General features: G+C 41.0%; 1 long non-coding RNA gene across 1 annotated transcript; it reads right to left on the reverse strand.

Annotated features, from left to right (window-relative positions):
* Positions 1 to 464: 464 nt before the first annotated feature.
* LOC148150522 (uncharacterized) lies at positions 465 to 18,848 on the reverse strand. The gene is made up of 3 exons (XR_015751776.1): positions 18,670 to 18,848; positions 4,998 to 5,189; positions 465 to 793 (listed from the first exon to the last, which is right to left on the reverse strand). It is a non-coding gene; the product is annotated as an uncharacterized LOC148150522 (long non-coding RNA).
* Positions 18,849 to 22,857: the final 4,009 nt, after the last annotated feature.

Below are 22,857 nucleotides of genomic sequence, written 5' to 3' on the forward strand. Positions count from 1 at the left end.
CGCATCGAACTCATTAATCCGGGAGAGTGACACGTATCAAACCCATTAATCCGGGAGTGTGACGCGTGTCAAACCCATTAATCTGGGAGAGTGATGCGTGTCGAACTCACTAATCTGGGAATGTGACATGTGTCGAACTCATTTATCTGGGAGTGTGACGCATGTCGAACCCATTAATCCGGGAATGTGACTTGTGTCAACTCATTAATCCGGGAACGCTAGAACTAGAGCCAAATTTTGCAGGCATGATATCTAAACTGGAGATTTTGTGTTGTGTGCTTTAATTTGTAGGATTCCCAACAATAAGGTGGTCATAACATGTATAACTATGGTTCTTTAGCACATCTTAATGAGCCATGGAATTAGTATTGATGCTGAAAGGCTCATGATAATGTGTTTGTTTGATGTAAATTTACAGGCTAAATGGAGAAAGGGGGGAAAATAATAAGCACAGTCCAGCAGAGTTTCACAAACAGTACCCAGTGATTTTATTTCACATAACTTGGCTTTTGAGATCCTGGAATCAACACTTAGAATAGACATCTTGGTAGGTTTGTGGAGCCAAGTACCCTGTAGGCCTTTCAGAAACAGTCAGATGCAGTGAAGAGGGAATTGTAGGTTTTTTCCTGGGTCTTAGATTTTCCAGCCAGGGTGGGCCCAAGTGATTTCAAAAGCAGTAACTATTTTTAAAGTCTGATATCAGAATTCAGTATTTCTCAATACTTGTTAACTGTCCAGGACACAATTTCCTTTGGATGTCGGTCTTTTCTTATATAGGAAATCTGGAAAACAACTATAGCAAATGGATCATATATAGCTGACCAGTTTTGTAAGTTTATTTTCAGAATTTTTAACCAGCTTTTCCTATAGCAGCTGTCTACATAGGAGTACATTAGCTGCTTCAGATTTAATATAGCTTAGGCTACACATTTTCTTGAATGAAAACACAACTACATCACAGAGATATAATGCAGGAAGGCTGTTAGTGTTACCCTGACTCATAAAGCTCTTCACAAAGTCATAGAGTCATTCAGCACGGAAATAGACCCTTCGGTCCAACCAGTCCATGCTGGTCATAACCTCAAACTAAACTAGTCCCACCTGCCTGCACTTGGTCCTTGTCCCTCCAAACATTTCTTATTCATGTACTTATCCAAATGTCTTTTAAATGTTGTAACTGTACCACATCCACCACTTCCTCTGGAAGTTCATCCTACACACTAATCACTCTGTGTAAAAACGTTGCCCCTCATATCTTTTTAAAATCATTCTCCTCTCACCTTAGAAATATCCCTCAAGCTTGGAAAAAGACACCTGCCATTTGCCTTATCCATATTGTCATGATTTTACCAACCTCTATAAGGTCATCCCTCAACCAGAATGCTCCAGGGGAAAAAAGTCTCAGTTTATTCAGTCTCTCCTTATAACGCAAAACCCTCTATTCCTGGCAACATTCTGGTAAATCGTTTCTCAACCCTTTCAGACTTAATAACATCCTACTTATAACAGAGTAACCAGAACTGGACACAGTACTCCAGCCTCACCAATATGCTGTACAACTTCAGCATGACATCCCAACGCCTTTACTCAAAGATCTGAGCAATGAAGGCAAGTGTACTAAGTGCCTTCTTAAGCATCCTGTCAACAGGTGACACAAACTTCAAAGAATTATGTACCTGAACCCTAGGTCTCTCTGTTCTACAATACTACCCAAGGCTCTACTTTAATTGTTGCTGAAAATGTGTTGCTGGAAAAGTGCAGCAGGTCAGGCAGCATCCAAGGAGCAGGAGAATCGACGTTTCGGGCATAAGCCCTTCTTCAGGAATCTTATGCCCGAAACGTTGATTCTCCTGCTCCTTGGATGCTGCCTGACCTGCTGCGCTTTTCCAGCAACACATTTTCAGCTCTGATCTCCAGCATCTGCAGTCCTCACTTTCTCCTCTACTTTAATTGTATAAAGCCTGCTCCTTTTTTAACCGAAAGGCAATGTCCACTAACTTGTGCAATTTAAACTCACAGCTGTAATTCTCTTGATAATTCTGCAACTGTAGGACTCAGGTAATTAACTCATAACAGAGCAGTTATTTATATTTTACCACCTTACACAAACATTGCACAACAATTTGTTATATATCAAAATATCTTACAGAACTCCAGGAAAAGAATAATTCTGGAAGGGTAGATGAATAATTTGCTTCTGGTTAAGCAGATTCTCCAATGCTTAAGTATACACATTGGAGAAAAAAACATATTTGTTTGGAGTTAAAAATCACACAACACCAGGTTATAGTCCAACAGGCTTAATTGGAAGCATTAGTTTTCGGAGCACCGCTCCTTCATCAGGTGGTTGTAGAATACACAATTGTAAGACACAGAATTTATAGCAAAAGTTTACAGTGTGAGGTAACTGAAATTATACATTGAAAAATACCTTGATTGTTTGTTAAGTGTCTCATCTGTTAGAATGACCATGTTGGTTTCACTTCCTTCATATGTAAATCACAAAACTTTTTTAAAAAGTTACATCCTCAGGTTAACTTTAACAATTGGTGTCAGCCCAGATAACGTGTTGAAAGTGTTAGCCCCCTGTGTGCTGTTGTCTGTGCCATAATGTTTAGACTGATTCTAATCGAAAAAAATGAGTTAACAGAGTCCTATTTGTTTGGCTTAGTGTTCTGTTGGCATTTTTGAAAGTATTTTGAAGATGTCAACTTATATTTTGATAAACATACGCCCCAAATTCTTCTGCTTATTACTAATATTCCTTTGCACAATGCAGTTTGAAATGACAGCTCCCAAAATGATAGTAAACAAAGCAAAATGCAAAAAGGTGTCACTTTATAGTTACTTGAAAGATTTGTTCTGTTAGTCTGCTTTGCACTTTGCTTTCTTTATACTGGGACTCATGCAGCTTCACAATTTATGTTTAATATTCTAGCTTTAGTCAAGAGACAGATCCTTTGAGTAGGTATAGTGTGTGTTTTTTTGCCATGCAAGTCTTGATAATGCTGTGGCAAATTCAGCTTGTAGGTCAAAATACATAATAGTGCTTGCACATGATTCTCGCACATTTCAGCTTTATGTCGATTTTACTAAAGATTTAAAGCTGTTTCTACCTTTGTATTTTTAGTCTTGGCTATAATTATTTGAATACATATATTTTTGACTAGATGAAACCCCACTTTAATTCATAAGTTAAAAATCTTGCTTGCAGATTCGAGAGAGTGGAAGAGGGTGGGGTTGAAGCCTTGTCTAAACGTGAAACCAAAATGATACCGAAGCCTACCAGCTCGTGCTTTGTAAAGTGAATTATATGTAATTACTTGTTAAGTATTTGCAATTACATGCAATTGTCTCTAATTGCATTTTTTTTTTGCCATCTTAAATAGATTTCTCCTCTGATTTCCACTAAACTCTGGCCTTTTGAATTTTTCTCCATTTTGTTGAAACGTGTGGAATAATTACAGAAAGATCCCCGGGAAGTTGAGAAATAAAGTAAGTGAAAACAGCAACGCTAAACACAATGATCACAACTGATGGGTAGTTTGTCATGTTAATCTCAACTCGGTGTGCAGTTCGTGAGAGATATAAATTCTGACTATTCTGGTTGATATGTGTCAATTCCGCAGAAATTATGGTCTCATTCAGTATGAAAATGACAGTGCGGAATATTTCAAGTGTTCTATTTTATATCTCAAACACTATAACAAAAGTATGTCTACAAAGTGAAAGAACATCTGTTGAAATAACTGCAGGAGAATCAATGCTCTCTCTGCATGTATTAGCCTTGAATATTAACGAATGTTAATACATCTTTATCCAATGACATCACAATGGGACAACAATTAGAGCTGAGCTCCATTAACTATCTCAACTGGGATAGGGACCAAACAGATGCTGTCAGTTTTGTTTAGTACACAACTGAGCTAACCTGAGCCACCACTCAGTGCTGACTACTATAATAAAATTGGAACAGTGAAAAATAAATTCACATTTGTCAGTTGTGACCACTTATCACAAACTCCAAATGGAAGTTCAAATTAGCATTTTAAGTTAGTCTGAAGTCAAGTTTGATTCTGAAATAAAAGATTTTTAAAAACACAAGTAACTAGGATTCGTGAAAGTCTGTAGAGATCCTGGTCATGCTGACATAGAGTCATAGAGAGTCATTGACAATAGAGGCTTGACCCATTGAAAGACAGGAAATAGGTTCAGTGGCAAATGCTGCTCAATTGCTGAGAGGGAGGTTGAGTTTTTGATCTTTGTTTTTGTGTGTGTGTCTGATTGTAGCAGTTCACTGCAGAATTGGCCACCCTACAAAGAGGCCATACTTGAGCCTTGTTATTAGTGGGAACCTCTTGCCATCCAGCCATCTGTCCCTCAGGTGTCATGTTGAAATAGAACAAAAACAATGGGCTAAGAAAGTATTAAAGTGTCACGACATAAGAAGGCTCTGTACTTAGAGTGTCTCTTATCCAGCATTAGACACTAACACATTGACAGACAAATCGAATTCTGTTGTCAGAAATTCTCAACTCATCAGAGATCCATTCCTCTCACCAAATTCTCAGTTTATGTGAAATTGTTGCTTCTCGCAATCATGAGCTCATTTTCTGTTACCCATTGTCATCCATGAAACCCAAATAGCAGGGCAAATGATATCAACTATTTACAAAAGAATAATTTGGCTCTGTCTTCTCACATAGTATGTTTCTTTAACCAGGTTTAACCCTTCTTCATGCAAGTTGAGGGCTTCAGCTCAGAGGTAGAAAGATGGGGTACTTGATTATGAGCTTTCTAGAAAATTAACAACTCTCTTTTGAATATCCCTACGTTCTGGGATATATACCTGTTAACTAGGTGACCTTTTGTCATTGACCAACAGCCAGGGTTTCTGCTAATGGAGCAGGAAGTATATCACTATGCATCCACTGGAACTGGGAAGCAAGGTTCAGTAATAGAATGGACTCCACTGGATCAAAAAGAGCTTCACATACTTGAGAGAGAGAGAATTCCTCCGAGATGCTCCCATGTATAATTTGCACAAATGTTTTCAATACCTTCTTCAATTGTAGTCCCAGGTTCTTCATTCAGTTCCTCTCCAGTGTTAATCTGATTTACCTGGATCTTGCTTGAAGTGAGGCAAAGTTAGGAAAAGGTCCCAGAGCTTTCATTTTCTTCAGACTTCCCTATAATGAGAGCACAGAAGCAGGATGAGCTTACTTCCCTGTTAAAATTCACACCACACTAGGTTATAGTCCAGGAGGTTTATATGGAAGCACTAGCTTTTGGAGTGCTATCCCTTCATTGGGTAGCTACCTAGTAAAGGAGCAGTGCTCCGGAAGCTAGTGCTTCCAATTAAACATGTTGAACTATAACCTGGATGATGTATGATTTTTAACTTTGTCCACCCCAGTCTAACAGCGGCTCCTCCATATCATTGGCTGCCATTGACCTCATTTCTCTGGGCTACCTTATAATGAGAACATAGAAATGGAAATTGGTGATTAGTCCCCTTGACGTTGCTCTGCTATTTGATAAGATTGTGGCTGATCTGATTGTGGCATCAATACCACTTCCCTGACCTACTACCCAGTGATCCCCTCTTAGATGTTGATTGTTGTATAAGGCTCTAAAAGGTGTTATGCTTTGAAAGGGGTAATGCTGAGGTGTGCATTACATAAAGACTCACTTAAGTTTAATAGTTATCCTCCAGAAAATGTTACAGGATTAAAAACCAATACTAACTGCTATTAAAGAGAACAGGACCATAACCCAGTGTAATTTTTGACTCTGTGATATGCTGTGAGAGGGTTGTAGGTTTTGTCGGTTGTATAATGGAGCACCACTCGTCGGAGTGTGTGTCTCTTAAAATGGACAGTGGTAAGAAGTTAACACCTGCTCTTGTATCAATTTTTGCTTTCAGAATGTGTCAACCTGCTTTTGGAGATATATAATGGCGACTGGCATAAACGTTTCTGCTCATCTTATACTGTTGACATGACGTGTGAAGTTGACTATTTGAAACTCTCGGTTAGCTTCCAAAGGTTAGAAGGATCAAGGCTGTTGTGACCCCAGCGTGCTAACATATATTACAGATTGTAAAACCCTCAAGCAGAATGCTGACAAGTTAATTTGCTTCTGGGAAAAGTGTGATATCCTGAAGGGCTAAGTTTCACTGTTCTAGCTTTGAACTTCTTGGTTTCAATCTAAGTGCCACTCTCCCTTATTCGTCTAAATGTTTTTTTTTTGTTGAACTAGTGAGGTTATTAAACTTCTTCCAACGCTGCAACTTGTTCTTGAGGGTAGTACAGTTACTTCCTTGGTTACCTGGTGGTCTGCTGCATATGCTGCCTCCCCTTTGTTTCTCTACATGTCATTCTTCCATTTTCTCATTTGTTATAGCAAGTTTTCCCATCAGCCTGTGAGAATTTACAAGGCTGCCTTTTTTTTCCTTCCTTCACTCTCGCCACTTCAGTTTCTTATTTAAGCATCTGTTCATCCATTAAACACGGATGAGTCTTTTACAGAAGCAAGTTCCACCTATTTTTCTACTCAACCTGTTCAGAGATGTTATTACACACCTCTGGAGCAGGTGGCATTTGAACCTGCGTCTCTCAGACTAGGGGTAGGGACAGAGTCACTGTGCCACAAGAGGGCCCTGCCTCAGTCTGTTCCCTTGCTTTCTGAGAGAAATATGGAATGATCCCCTGACCTCCACCCTCTCGAGTATTCCCAGGATGTAGATGCTTTGAAGCTGCAGCTGCTTTAAAAAATTTTCTTAATGGCTCCATCCTGCGTTCAAATTCTCCTTTGAAATGGAGCAGTCTAACAAGCTCCAGTTCCTTGATGTGTCATTATTTATACGTTCCATACTACTGTCTACTACAGACCTAGCTTCACTGGTCAAGATGCATATTAGAATTCCTACAGTTTCATGAAGTATATGATTAGCGTTTTTTTCTTTATTTCTCTATTTTGTTTTGAAGATTTGCACTTTGAGGAGCGATACTATAAAGTTTTCACTGTACTCCATGACAATAAACCTAATTCTAATTCTAATATCATGTGTGGGGCCAAGCTATTTGCTCACCACACAAACTTGAGCCCATTAAAAGGAAAATCATAGATTTGCTGCAGAATAATACTTATGCCAATCATATCATTGCTCACTGTCTATCACTGATATCCACAAGTGGGCCTACGGTTGCGATTTTGAGGTAAAAAGTGCCCAATTTCCATCAAATTATATACCTTTGACATTTGAGTAATGAATGAAGATATCTATTTCAAGTTACAACTATGCAAAAGTAACTCCAAAGCCATTTTTCATTGGTAGGGTACTGCCGTCCAGAGAATAAGACATTTTGCATGCTAGATCAATAATGCAGGCTACCTAGTTCAAAATCAGTGCAATGCCATGTATGTAGACCCTATATCCAAGTGACTGACAGATCATAGAGAACAATCTATCCTGTTCATAATAGACAGAGTGCTGACTCTACCAACTAACCTGTGCTTGCAAAAAATAGAAAATAATGTCTAATATTAGTTGCAATTCTATGATTGTAAAGCACTTGCTGAACAATCCAAGTGCATTAAGAAATACACTAACAACCAATTTAAGATTATAAACCCAAATCACAACGTGGCTCATTCACATTTGCTAGAAGCTACATCTATTCATATGCAAGGATCTTTCCTTTGCATGGAAAGCATGAAAATATCATGGCATTGTGCCCTTTTTAAATCAAGCAAAACTTTGATGGACATTTGTTCCCTTGTGCATTCTCCTTAACAAATCTCAGATAATCAGAAGCCAAAGAAGTGTGGATGCTCGAAATCAGAAACAAAAGCCAAAAATACTGGAAAAACTAAGCAGGTCTGGCAACAACCATGGAGAGAGAAACAGAGTTAATGTTTCGGGTGCAGTGAACCTTCTTCCACGCTGACAATATCTCCAACAATCCATCACTGCAGTATCAGCCTGGAGTTTTGTGTTTGCTGTGGAACAATGATACTTGAACCTAAAACTGGATGATTAAGAGACAAGAAAATGCAATCACTTGTTGGCAATGTTTTTTGTCTGTTTAGCATAAGATGCAAAACAGACATGTATTTCGTTCTTATTAACTGCACCATTTAACTAACAGCTAAAATGAGAGGACTTTGGTAAAGGACAGCAAATAAATTTATTGATTAAAATTTGTGGAGATGAAATAAGCCTATAAAATGCACATCTAATTGAAACACAATTCCTGCTCAGTGTCTTAGGCTGAAGGTGACAGGCAATGTTAGCTTCTGTTTGCAATTTTCTGATCTCCACTGGGTCTAGCACGTCCAGCAATAGTCCCTGTCTTGTGGCAAAGTCTGCAATATACGCACTGGAAAAATCTTCCAATCAACTTTGATAAATGAGGTGACTGGCGCAAAGAGCCCATAGCTTCTTTCTGAAGCATGAGGGATTTGGTGAATTTTAGTCCCCAAGGCAGTGACAAAGCTAAAACGAAAGTGAAATGCTTGTTACGAAATTAAAGAATAGTAACTCAGGTACATCAAAACCATGTAAAAGCAGAACATGCTGGAGAATTCAGCAGGTCCTGGTAGCAACTGTGGAGATAGGAGGTTTTCGAGACCAATGACCCATCGTCAAAACTTTCCAGCATCTACAGTACTTTGTGTAGTGATTGTAACAAGGTCAGCCGACTGGACCTCATCGAATATGAGCTCCCTGATTGGGGCTGATAATCTGGTCCCATCAGGGAGCCCTGAATATGTGGTTTGCTAAGAAGCCCAACAAGAAAGGAGCCAGCAAGGGTGTAAGCAAAAAATAAAGTAGCAATCTCTGCTTGGACCAACAGTCTCAATTATTTAACATCTCTTGTTCTTGAGGATGGCATCCATGTGGTATATTGTATTTCAAGTGGTTTATTTTGAATAAACTTAAGATGATGGAAAAAAAAGAGTGTGTCAGAGATACTGACGCTCTGGTAGCTGACTCTGAATGAGGCAGTACTATTGTCAAGGGCTGTTCATATGTTAATAAAGGGTGATTTGGTGACTGGATACTGTGGAGTTATTTCACTTTACTTTTATCAAAATGGTATTCCTAACAACATTATAGAACAAATTCACTATTGGCCTATCACATGGATTAAAATGCTTATTTGTCAATAGTTTAAAATGCCTTTTTAATTGCAATGATGTAATTTTCTTTCTCAAATGATTGTATTGCATGCTAGTGAAAAGATTTTGATGAAGGGACATTTGTTACATTTTAGAACTGTAAACGAGGTCACTAAAATGAACGTTAAAAGAAAACAACAGGCCAAATCTTTCTCTGGGAAGTGGCAATTGTGAGGTAGGACTAATCCTGCCATCCTGGTCCTGACTGCATCCTTATATTGCTCGGAAATGATATCCAGGCTGGACTGACCTTAATTCTGAAGATGATTCTAAATCGGAACATGTGACAATACACCTGCTGGCTGAGGAAGGGGAGAAGGAAATGACTCCAGAAAGAACCTATCTCTGTTACCAAAAGTGATTGACCCAATTCTTCCAATTAAATTCATTGCAAAGGTTGATTGTGTTGGGAAGGGCTCACAATCAACAGAGAATTAATCCCTTTCCCCTTACTCATTATTAACTTTATGAACACAGCTCACAACTTTGCTGAGGATTCTTGGATGATGTTGAATAGCCCATGTAAATAAACAGTAGCAATAAACATAAATTACACAAAATGTGCAATTACATAAACCAGCTGTGAACAGAGGTAAATAATTGCAAAACGGTTAGGCAGGTGGATTGCAGCCAAGAGTCAATAAAATTTCCCATGTAAACAAACTGACCTCAGAACTAAGTCTAAGGTGCAAACATGAAAGCAATGGGAAATGATTAAACATTTGCATATCATTATCATGCCAGAATGCCCATCAAATAGTGTACAATGGACACTTTTTTATCTGTTAGATGAACTTTGTATAAATAATCTGAAAATTTTTACAATCTTGATTTTTTTTATTATACGAAAGCTTTCCAGTTTGCAGAAGTGACAATTTGACATATTTTTGGTGAAATGTAAGTTACATTAAGTTTTGTGGTGGGATCCTTGTTGTGAAATCAGGTGAGTTTTTGCATTATACCTTACCAATCACACCTGATAAACGACCTACCAGATGGCGTCCCTCATATCTGATTCTATTTCCAGACCAACTCGCCTCTCAGTGGATAGCCATTGAAACACTGGCATCCCTTAAACCCCTTGTCACACTTAAAAGCCTATAGTGCACTCAGACAATCACTCTCAGTCTAGACCTGCCCTGAACAGCTCTTGGCATTTGGTGTCCCATTTTTCAGGCAGGGACTGGAGGTCCTACTGAATGGTAGGGTACAGATGTGAATGTTTATCTTGTTCAGGAGAAGCAATGGAGGCACAGACACCAGGCCATGCCAGCCTGGACTGTGGTTGCTGCCTGGGTCAGTGCAGTCTCAAGTCAAGTAAGGAATGCACAGCAATGTAACATGAAGGTCAGTGACCTTCTCCACTCTATCAATCTAACTGTTGCCACTTCCCTCTGACTCGATCCTTGCTCTGTTCATGACACAAAGATAGGTTGAGGGATAGGTTGTATTGAGGAAATGAGGAGGTTGCAGAAAGACTTGGATAGGCAAGAGTGTACAAATAAATAGCAGATGGAATATAATGTTGAAAAGAGTGAGGTTAAGAACTTTGGTAGGAAGTATATAGACATAGACTATTTTCTTAATATGGAAAGGCTTTGGAAATCTGAAGCACAAAGGGGCTAGTTCAGGATCCTTTTCAGGTTGACAAGCAGGTTCAGTTGACAGTGAAAGTGCAGCAGGTCAGGCAGCATCCAAGGAGCAGGAGAATCGACGTTTCAGGCATGGAGCCTCATGCCCGAAACGTCGATTCTCCTGCTCCTTGGATGCTGCCTGAGCTGCTGCGCTTTTCCAGCAACACATTTTCAGCTCTGATCTCCAGCATCTGCAGTCCTCACTTTCTCCTCAGTTGGCAGTGAGGAAGACAAATGAAATGTTAGCATTCATTTCAAGAGGGTTGGAATACAAGAAGGCCTGTCATATGAGAAGCTGTTGGGGACTCTGAGTGTGTGGTCGATGGAGTTTAGAAGGATGAGGGAGATCTCATTGAAACTCACAGAATACTCAAACACCTGGACAGAGTGAATGTGGAGAAAATGTTTCCACTAGTAGAAGGGACTAGGACTGAGGGCACAGCCTCAATGTGAAGGGATGACTCTTTAGAGTTGAGATGAGGAGAATTTCTTTCGTCAGAGGTTGGTGAATCTGTGGAACTCATTGCCATGGAGAGCTGCAGAGACCCAGTCATTAAGTGCATTTAAGACGGAGCTAGATAGTTCTTGATTGATAAGGGGATCAAGGATTATGGGACGAAGGCAAGAGAATGGGATTAGGAAACATATCAGCTATGATTGAATGGTGGAGCAGAACCGATAGGCCAAATGGCCTAATTTTGCTCCTGTAACCTATGGTCTTATGGTCCTACCACTCTCACTTTCACCTGCAACATTTTCTGTCACTCATCCACCCAATCCCCAACATTACTGACCCTGCATGCCCTCTGTGCTGCCCACTCACTCACTTGGGGCTCCATCCCGCCCGCACCAAAAGTAACAGCTGTGCCAATAACTTCCATCTCCTCAAATCCTTGCTCCTTTCATTCCAAGAGGAAACCAGCCCACAATAAGGCGGAAAGACTCAAGATGGATGGTAGATCACCAGACCCTTGACTATACGCATTAATGTAGAGGCCATCTTGACTTTAAATCCAAAGCAGCTGACTGACCTTGTCCTTGACCCTTGACTAGAATCAGAGACTGCCTTTGACTGACTGTGTGAAGATTATCTCTTTTGACTTGACTGAAGACTGCTGACAACTACGACAAGTTTCCTGGATTGATGTCTGTGCTAAAGAGCAAGCCCAGAAGAGGTAATAGGAACCTGGCTGAGGAGAGAAAGCACAAAAAAGGCAAGGCAAATCAATGCATGTCAGGGATGCTCTGTGCATATCTTAGTTCTGTCTGGACTTGCTGCTTCACACAGACACAAATCCAGGAGGTTTGTCGTAGTTGTCCAGAGTCCTTACTTACCTCAAGGTAGATATCTTCACTCAACACAGCAAGTCAATGGCAACCTTTTAATATCAGTCCAGGGGCTTGGATATAGTTAGACATTTGTGTGGTTTGAGCCAGGGTCCTCTCTGTATAAGGGGTGAGGAGCCAAATGTTGGCCAGCCCACCACTCATCTTGAATCTTCTTGCCCAACCATTGGCTGTTCTCCTGCTGGAATGAGAAAACAGCAGGTAATCAGGGCAGTGAAAATGAGTGACACTGCTGCTACTTTTGGTGTAGATGGAGAGATGGCCTGAGTGAGTAAGCAGTGCAGAGAGTATGAAAGTGTAGTGGTGCTGAGGGTTGCATTGGGCGAGGATGAGTGGAGAAATTGTTGCAAGCAGTAGTGAGGCTTGGTGAGATGTACGTAACAGTAGCAGAGATAGAGAGAGAGAGGGTGAAGTATCAAAGAAAGGATAGTGGCACTTACACTGGTAGAGTGGAGAAGATCATTAACCTTCTTTCTTCATTGATGGGCATTCTTTTTGACCATTGAGCCTGCACTAACCTGGCACACAAATTGTGATCTCCATCAATGGATGCAGCACTGGCATGTGTAAACCTGGTCAAGCTAGGTCATGTCATCATAGCAACACTGTTCTCCATCACAGTACCCTTGAAGCTTCATGGATACAAATGTAATCAAAAAGAGCTTAGCTCTCAGCAAAAATCTAAACTGTCTGCCTTGTTTCCTGCTTATGGGAGCAACATAAGGTTCTAGGGGAAAATGAGGACTGCAGATGCTGGAGATCAGAGCTGAAAAATGTGTTGCTGGAAAAGTGCAGCAGGTCAGGCAGTATCCAAGGAGCAGGAGAAGGGCTTATGCCTGAAACGTTGATTCTCCTGCTCCTTGGATGCTGCTTGACCTGCTGCACTTTTCCAGCAACATATTTTTCAACATAAGGTTCTGTCCCATGTGTTTGTAAATGATAACCTCTGAGCTGCTGAATTTATCCATGAAACTTCCTGCTGGTGCGTAGCTTCTCAACAGGATAAGTAGAAATCTGTTTAACTTACAATGTCTCCAGTTCAGAGCAAAAGACCATCTTAACCTCCATCATTGAGATGCAGTATACACATGACATTCATGGGTATGTATGCTCAGAGGTCAAACTCCAAACTATCATCAGTACACACACTGAGGTATATGAGAGAATTAGCCTTAGGGTTATCATCCACTCTGCTCCCAACACATATCAGTGGTTCAACCAACCACCTACCTGCAACGATTTACCTGAACTGCACATCCCATTTCAGAAGAAAAATGAATGCATTACCAAGCATTAGCTGCCAACAGCTTTCTTATGGATTTCTTATTTAACAGCAAATAATCCTTGAATTAACAAGTACTACTTGTATAAGGAACACAATTTATACCATAGCAACCCATCAGTTCAATAGTGCTACATTTCATCACCATAGGGAGGGGTTGAAAACTGTGAGAATTCATAGACTTTCAAAATTGCTGCCTTTCGTCATTTAGCTAGTGCAGACATGTTTCATTGTGAATGTCAAAGCTATAAGTTGGGACACAATTTAAAATTAATGGACTAGGAGCTGTGGGAATTATAAGCTTTCCAAACTTTGCCAAAAATAAGGGACAGGTTTTTAAGTTAAAGGGTCCAAATAAATTACGGGCCTCCCATCCATTCTGTGGGAGAAAGTAAAGGAAAATTAACCAGGAGAAAGTGAGGACTGCAGATGCTGGAAATTAGCGTTGAGAGTGTGGTGCTGGAAAAGCACAGCCGGTCAGTCAGCATCCGAGGAGCAGGAGAATCGACGTTTCAGACAAAAGCATTTCAGCACGAATACAGTTTGTGGGCTGGGGGGGCTGAGAGATAAATGGGAGAGGGATGGGGCTGGCGCAAGATAGTTGAGAGTACGATAGGTAGGTGGAGGTGAGGGTAATGGTGATAGGTTGGAGAGGAGGGTGGAACAAATAGTTGGGAAGGAAGGTGAACAGGTAGGACAGGTCATGAGGGCGATGCCAAGTTGGAAGGTTGGAACTGGCATAAGGTGGGGGGAGAGGAAATGAGGAAACTGGTGAAATCCACACTGATGCCATGGGGTTGGAGGGTCCCGAGACTGAAGATGAGGCGTTCTTCCTCCAGGCATCGAGTGGTTAGGAAGTAGCGATGTAGGAGGCCCAGGACCTGCATGTCCTCAGCAGAGTGGGAGGGGGAGTGGCTTATGCTGCTTCCAAGAGCAGAAAACAAAGCAGATAGGACAGTTTATTCACACGAGGTCAAAAACCAGGTTCCCATTGGTGGGATGAGGGCTTCCAATTAAGCTCTCAAAGCCTCCTCATTCAGCTCACCACCACGAAGATCCCATTCCAAACCAAGCATTATGTGACTTTTAATTCCAGATTGGAAACAAGAAGGAGAGGTCATTAGTAGGCTTTTGCTATTGCTGAGGGCACAGCCTCAGATTGAAGGGGTGACCCTCTAGAGCTGAGATGAGGATGAAAAAGCTGTTGCTTTTTCTTCCGTGGGCCAGAATCATCAATTCCGTGCCATGATTGATATCCAATGGCTGTCACCCATATTACACAAGGCACAGAGGATGGCCAAGGGAGGGCGACTGGAGTACAATGGCCATAGGCCAAGGAAATCTGTTTGGAATGGGCTAGCAGGCTGACTAGAGAACTGCAGAAGTGACAGTGTCAGGTATCTAATTTGAAATGTTGAAAGATTCTCATGGTTTGCAAGGAATGAATGCCAATAAAAGTGCTTCCTAAATATGATGGGAGGTCCCTTGGCCACATTCTGCATTGGCAGTGGCATCAATCTTCTGTCTGCTGTACCCAGAGATTCACTACAGTTCTCGTACATATCGTGTGATGAGTTGACAACCACCTAATTATGTGAGAAAAGTCAACATGTACTGGAGTACAAATGGTGCTCACTTTTATGCCCACCACCGAACTTGTACCCCACAATAGAAGATTCCACCCCTAATTGGTAGGATGAGTTAGTTCCATCCTATATGAAGGTGTGGTGCTGGAAAAGCACAGCAGGTCAGGCAGCATCCAAGGAGCAGGAGGATCATTCCTGATGAAGGGCTTATGCCCGAAACGTTGATTCTCCTGCTTGTCAGCTACTGCCTGACCTGCTGTGCTTTTCCAACACCACGCTCTCGACTCCGATCTCCAGCACTTACAGTCCTCACTTTCTCCTCCATCCTATATGGGGCACAGTGAATGAGGAGGAATTGGGGAAGATTGCAGTGGGGGATGTGAGACAATAGTGGTAAGCTAAAGACTATAAATTTTCAGCATCAATCATCTTTAGTAAGGCGCTTGATAAGGTTCCCCATTGTAGAGTAATGGAGAAAGTGAAGTCACATGGTTTGCAGGGTGTTCTAGCTAGGTGGATAAAGAACTGGTTGAGCAACAGGAGACAGAGTAGTAGTTGAAGGGAGTTTCTCGAAATGGAGAAAGGTGACCAGTGTTGTTCCACAGGGGTCAGTGCTGGGGCCACTGTTGTTTGTAACATACATAAATGATCTAGAAAAGGGCACTGTTGGTATGATCAGCAGGTTTGCAGATGACACAAAGATTGGTAGAGTAGCAGAAAGCATAAGGAACTGACAGAGAATACAGGAGGATATAGATATACTGGAGAGTTGGGCGGAAAAGTGGCAGATGGCTTTCAATCCAGACAAATGTGAGGTGATGCATTTAGGCAAGTCTAATTCTAGAGTGAATTATACAATGAATGGAAAAGCCTTGGGAAAAGTTGATGGGCAGAGAGATCTGGGAATGCAGGTTCATTGTACCCTGAAGGTTGCTGCACAGGTGGATAGAGTGGTCAAGAAGGCATATGGTATGCTTGCCTTCATTGGATGGGGTATTGCGTATAAGAGCTGGCAAGTCATGTTAAAATTGTACAAGACGTTGGTTCGGCCACATTTAGGATACTGTGTACAGTTCTGGTCGCCATATTACCAAAAGGATGTGGACGCTTTGGAGAGGGTCCAGAGAAGGTTTATGAGGATGTTGCCTGGTTTGGAAGGTGCTAGCTATGAAGAGAGGTTGAGTAGGTTAGGTTTATTTTCACTAGAAAAAAGGAGATTGAGGGGGGACCTGATTGAGATTTACAAAATCATGAAGGGTATAGACAGGGTGGATAGAGACAAGCTTTTCCCCAGGGTGAAGGATTCAATAAAGAGAGGTCACGCTTTCAAGGTGAGAGGTGGAAAGTTTAAGGGGGATACACGCGGCAAGTACTTCACACAGAGGGTGGTGGGCATCTGGAACGCATTGCCAGCAGAGGTGGTAGAGGCAGGCATGGTAGATTCATTTAAGATGAACAGATGCATGAGTAGGTGGGGAGCAGAGGGATAAAAATGCTTAGGAATTGACTGAGAGGTTTAGACAGAACATTTGGATCAGCTCAGGCTTGGAGGGCCAAAGGGCCTGTTCCTGGGCTCTAAATTTTCTTTGTTCTTTGTTCTATCTGATTTTAACACCAAGGACCTTCTTGGAATAAAATAGTTTAAATTAAGGAAAAACACCCACTTAAAATGGCCACAGATTAGGCAAACTTCATAAAACAGTGTGAGATAAGTAAAGAGAGAGAAATGAAATTAACATTTTCAAAATCTTGAAACACATGTCTGTATCACATTTGATTTGCATCTTTATGGATGTAAATTTGCACAGAAAAATTGAAAATGAAAGAGACATTTGCAAATTAACATGGAAAACAATGAAACTAGACATGAGAATATATGGTTGGGCTTTTATTCCAAACAGGAGAAAGTGATGCTGGAGACCAGAATCGAGAGCGTGATGCTGGAAAAGCACAGCAGGTCAGGCAGCATCCGAGGAGCAGAAGAATCGACGTTTCAGGCAAGAGCCCTTCATGAGCTCTTCCTGATGAAGGTCTCTTGCCCGAAACATCGACTCTCCATTTCCTGGGATGCTGCCTGACCTGCTGTGCTTTTCTAGCATCACACTCTTGACTTTTATTCGAAACAGCTGTTTCGCAGAATGGCAAAGAGAAATATGATTTGGAACAGGGCTTGTAGAAGATTTGCTCCCTCTCTCTCTCTTTTCCTTTCTTCTCTCAGTCTTTCTCAAAAGATACAATCTAATTACAAATGAAACTGAAGAAGCATCAATTCATGGAGAACTCAAAAATATTTGCAAAATTTGCTACAATTGAGGATGCAAGACATCAGTTAAAAAAACATGTTCTTAGGTTAAAATTTGACACGAAGGATTGTAATGACTTTTATCTTTCTTTTTGCACAAGACACTCTTGCCTTTTTTCAAACTGCGTTATTGTGAGTGTCTGATGTCACGTTTTTGTTATTTTTATTCAGAATTAACAAGTAAGATTGCTCTTCCGCTCACTCCTGTAATAGCTCCTTATTTAATTCTAGTGAACTGCAGCTTTATTGGGGTGAGACAGAGCTGTGCAATAAAAAAGATTTAAAAACCTTTGTTGCGGCCAACTGAGATGCTTAAAGAAAGTTGGAGAGTGATTCACCCTCCTCACCTAGTCGTAACGGAAGCCTCAGTTTTATTTGTGAGTCCTGGAGGAGCACTCCTGTCCTTTGTACTTGTTAGAACCATTGTATGTGCAATATGTTCAATCACAATTTACTGATAGCTTAATCATTAATCTTCATTTATCCCCCCTACATTCTCCTTTGGGTTTAATCACAATGCTTCTCAAGACAGGTTTACTGTGGCTCACTTGGAGATTTCGATCTTGAATTGGATTTAAAATCCCTCTTTAATTAAGCTTATCAATTCGTAATTCCTCACTTTCTGGGTTAATTATTTCACCAACATCAATATTTTAGAAAACATATACCTTATATTTAATACAGCTCATACTTAGATTTGTTGACATTCAATATCAACATACACAGTGACCCTGGAATATAGTTCAAAAGCACAAAGGGAGTAGGAAGATTATTTTCAGGTCTTATTACCTGGAATTACTGCTTACCTGAACATATAGCTTCTTTGTGGTTCTCCTCGTCACAGCCAAGCCTGATTGACAGGTTGCAAGCTAATTTCAGTCCAGAGGTTTGACAGCACAAGGCCATAACTAAGATAGCCTGAGAGCAGGAGGGTTTATTGTGGTGATGGCAGGCTGTGAGAGAGTGATGGGTCCAATCATTTAGAAGCTATGACTTTGGTTAGCAAATCTCTTGGTGTTTTTGCTGGTGTTTGGGCAGTCATGGGTGGGGCTGGGGGGGAGCGGTGGAGAGGAGGGCATCTAGAGGTGGAGATGAGATTTAAGGGTCACTGGGGCTGGTTTGAAAGTGAGTGTGGGAAAGTGTGAGGCTGTGTTTAATCGGACAGCTCCTACTCCTCCCAGCCCACAAGCAGTGGGTAAAGGTACTTATACCCGAGATTTAACCTTCCTCACCTGCTGTTTCTGGGACCTGGAAAACCTCACAAACATGCATTCAGAAATAAAAAAGACAGTAAAATGAAAGCTCACAGCTGCAAGAAATTACTTAACTGACCAACTCATCTCCTGCGAGTGGATTCATTATCTGCCTGTTCTCTCTTCAAATTGGAAGTGGACAGGCCCAAAGCAGATTGTGTTCCAGTCTCAGGTTTGCTTTTGCATTTAAGATTCTGCCACCAGCCCAACCCATCTGTTTGTCGATGCTCATTGAGCCTCTTGACTCACACTATTTACAATTCCTTAATCGACTCCTTTGAATCCTTGAGTTAATTTATGCAAAACTGGTTTGTGTTGTTACACGATTGTACCAGGCAGTCACTTGCTTTGTTCATGATAGGGTAAGCAATCATTAATAGAGTAGCAAGCGGATCTGTCAACTGATAAGTCTTTACCATTCCTTTGCTGTCCTGCCTTCCTGATGATGCACTTGACCTTTAAGTCAAAGTACATCTTGTTTGTTTTTATTAGCGTGTCTAATATTTGCTGTTGCAAAGACCTGGATGTCTTTGTGGTTGCTTTGCCAACTGTTCCACACAGTTCTCCAGAATGAGTGCCTTTGCTTGAGGGGATGTAAGATCAACATGCATAAAATTCTCTGGTGACCACAATTCTCCTTCCACAGTGGCTCAGTGGTTAGCACTGCTGCCTCACAGCACCAGGATCCCAGGTTCGACTGTCTGTGTGGAGTTTGCACGTTCTCCCCGTGTCTGCGTGGTTTTCCTCCGGGTGCTCCAGTTTCCTCCCACAATCCAAAGATGTGCAGGCCAGGTGAATTGGCCATGCTAAATTGCCCATAGTGTTAGGTGCTTTAGAGGGAAATGGGTCTGGATGGGTTACTCTTCGGAGGGCCGGTGTGGACTGGTTGGGCCGAAGGGCCTGTTTACACACTGTAGGAAATCTAATTAGGAGAGGTTGGATAAACTCAGATTGTTTTCACTGAAAAGGCAGAGGCTGAGGGGTGTCCTGATAGAGGTCTACGAAGATATGAGAGGCATAGTTAGGGTGGACAGTCAAAGGCTTTCTCCCAGGCTGGAAAGGTCAACTATAAGAGGTCACAGGTTCAAGGGGAAAGTTTATGGGAAAAATGCAGGGAAAGTCTTTCCCACAGAGGTTGGTGGATATGTAGAATGCATCGCCAGAGGAGGTGGTGGAAGTAGGTACGTTAGCATGTATCTTGATAGATGCATGAATAGGAGGCAAACAGAGAGATAGAAACTGTGTATGGGCAATAAGAAGAAGATCTAAATGAGGATTAGAATTGGTGCTGGATTGGTGGGCCGAATGGCCTGTTCCTGTGCTGTATTGAATTGTATTTTAATTGCATAATTGTATTATTCCCATATCAGTTACCTTGATGATTTGCCTGATTTGTGGTCAAATCATATTAATGTCAATGGCAATAGCTGATCTCAGGAAACCATTAGAACTGTATAATTTGTTCATTCAATGGTGTTTTCGGGGTGTGATTCATTCTTCTTCAATAACAAAAGTTGCAAGATGGTGAGATATAAAGACTGTTGTTTTGAATCCCAACAGGTGTATTTCATTTCGCAGAACTGCTTCAGTTAAATTACTTCCTTGATCTGAATGTATTGATTTGCATAGACCCCATCTGATGAATATGTGCTTCACTAAACTACTGACCATGGGCTCTACTGGGCTCTAGTAGTGGGAGATATCTCTAACCATTTTGCAAAAGTCTCAAACATTAGCAATGCATTCTGATGTCCCTAGCCTGAACAGAGAAATGGCCTCAACTCATCAATTTGGTGGTCATTCCCTGATTTTACTGCTGGCTTGGTATGATACATCCTTTTGGTCTTGGCATCTGTTTTATTCATTGACAATTATAACCATGAAATCATGTTCAATATTCCCTCCCTGCTTAGACACCAAGCTGCCTTTAATTAAAGCAAACAGTGACCTGAGTGATCTGTGCCTGACACGCCATTTCATTTCATTGTTTCTTGTAACCAACCTCTTTCTTCATATATCAAGAAGTCACTTTTCAATTCAAGTACTTTTGTTGGGATGGCTACCCTTCTATAAAAGTTGGTTTTCTTCTACAACTTCTTATTCCCTGTTTATATTTGGTTTAGTTTTATGGGTTTGGGGAAGCTTAGATCGGGCACGTAATTCCTGCAATGTTAACTCTTCGGAATCCCACCATATCCCTTCCCTAGCTGTCATGTTGACTTCATCGATTTTCTGATTGCCTTCATTTTATGGTTCACCTTAGTCTGGACCTTAACCCTGTGGATTATTACTACTTTGAGTATTGGCTTAATCATTTCTATAATATTTCTGCTGAGGTTTGGGATTTCCCATGTGGGGAGGTTGTTCTTCAGGTGACATTCTCTTTGAACACAGCAGTTTGTCTTTATCCATAGTAGATGCTACAGCACTTGACACTCTATATCCCTGAGATATATTCGAACTTGGAACAGATACAGGATTTGAGCATAAACAAAAACAGTTGAGAGAGCGAATGGTAATATTCCATTCTGCAGGCCTTCTTGATGATATTCCCTTTCCAAAACATTCAGCCAAGCTTTTAGTGATAGTTTCTCCCACATTGAGTCTTAATAAGTGATAGTTGCAACATAAACATGGCAGTTTGGAATTCCTTTTGTCAGAGCATTAAGACATCATTGAAACAGAAAGAAAGTCTTCAGCACTCTTTTTGCATAATGAATTTCCTTTGTATCCGATAGTGTCTGCATTCTTTTGATCCCATAGAATGACATAAAATTGAAATCTTATAATGTTGGTTCTCTTCTCACCTTGATCCTACACTGCTGTGCTGACTTGGAGCACACACTGCTGCTTAACACTTACTTGGCCATGTTAAACTTGTAGGCGTAAGGATGAGGAGCAGGAGTAGGCCATTTGAGCCCAGTCCGCCATTCAATAAGATCATGGCTGATCTTTTCATGGCCTCAGCTCCACTTACCCGCCCTCTCACTGTAACCCTTAATTCCTTAACTGTTCAAATAATTATCTACCTTAGTTTCAAAAGCATTCAATGAGAAATCCTCAACTGCTTCACTAGGCAGGGAATTCCACAGATTCACAACCATCTGGGCGAAGAGGTTCCTCCTCAACTCAGTCTTAAATCTGCTCCCACTTATTGTGAGTCTATGCCCTCTTGTGCTCGTTTCACTGTCAGTGGAAACAACCTCCCTGCTTCTATCTATACTACTCCTTTCATAATTTTATGTGTTTCTATAAGATCCCCCCCTCATTCTTATAAATTCCAATGACTATAAGCCTAATCTACTCCATCTCTCCTCATAGGTCAACCCTCTCAACTCGGGAGTCAACCTCCTCTGCATCTCTGCAAAAGTTCCAGGAAGTGAAATGCATCTGTTAGGATTTTAAAATGGACCTTGTTGACTTTGGGTGGGTGTCCTTGTTACTTCTCCAGTTGAAATTATGAAAATCTAAACTGATTAGATCCTGGCACCTCCAGTGTTACTTGGTAACTTTGCCAATTTTCGCAGTTGACCTGCCTCCTCTCTCTCTAATGGCTATAATCATCATGGGTTTGTCTCAGAGTTTGCAAAATTAATGACTTACTGGTTGAAACCAAATTAGCTGAAACTCTGACTGATTGGTGATGATGTTTTCAGTAATGAGATGATTAAAATGGACTTGAGGGGCAATTTATTCACACAGACGTTGGTTCATGTGTGGAATGAACTGCCAGAGGAAGTGGGAGATGCAGATACAGTTATAACATTTAAAAGGAATTCGGACAGATACATGAATAGGAAAGGTTTAGAGGGATATAGGTCAAACACAGGCAAATGGGACTAGTTTAGTTTGGGAAACTTGTTTGGCATGGACGAGTTGGACCAAAGTCTCTGTTTAGTTTGGGAAACTTGTTTGGCATGGACGAGTTGGACCGAAGTCTCTGTTTAGTTTGGGAAACTTGTCTGACATGGAAGAGTTGGACCGAAGTCTTTGTTTCCGTGCTCTATGACTCTATGAGAGAATAATCTAAAAGGTAAGACATCAATAGAAGTAAAACTCAAGAGAAACCTGAAAAGGTTTCTGTCTCGCCATCACTCTGTCAAAGTCTAACCAACATGTGCACAGTTGCCAGAGGATAAGGGAGGCGAAAAATTGGAAAATATTAATGTTTATTTTCAGTTAATCTGCACATATTCTATTTGATTACAGTGAATTAAATTGCTGTGTAATGTGTTTACAGTTCAGCTGATTTCCATTTTCATAAATG

This window comes from Chiloscyllium plagiosum, unplaced genomic scaffold, assembly GCF_037043375.1.
Source record: "Chiloscyllium plagiosum isolate Xiang-an unplaced genomic scaffold, Cpla_swu_hap1 HiC_scaffold_3, whole genome shotgun sequence".
Lineage (NCBI taxonomy): Eukaryota > Metazoa > Chordata > Chondrichthyes > Orectolobiformes > Hemiscylliidae > Chiloscyllium > Chiloscyllium plagiosum.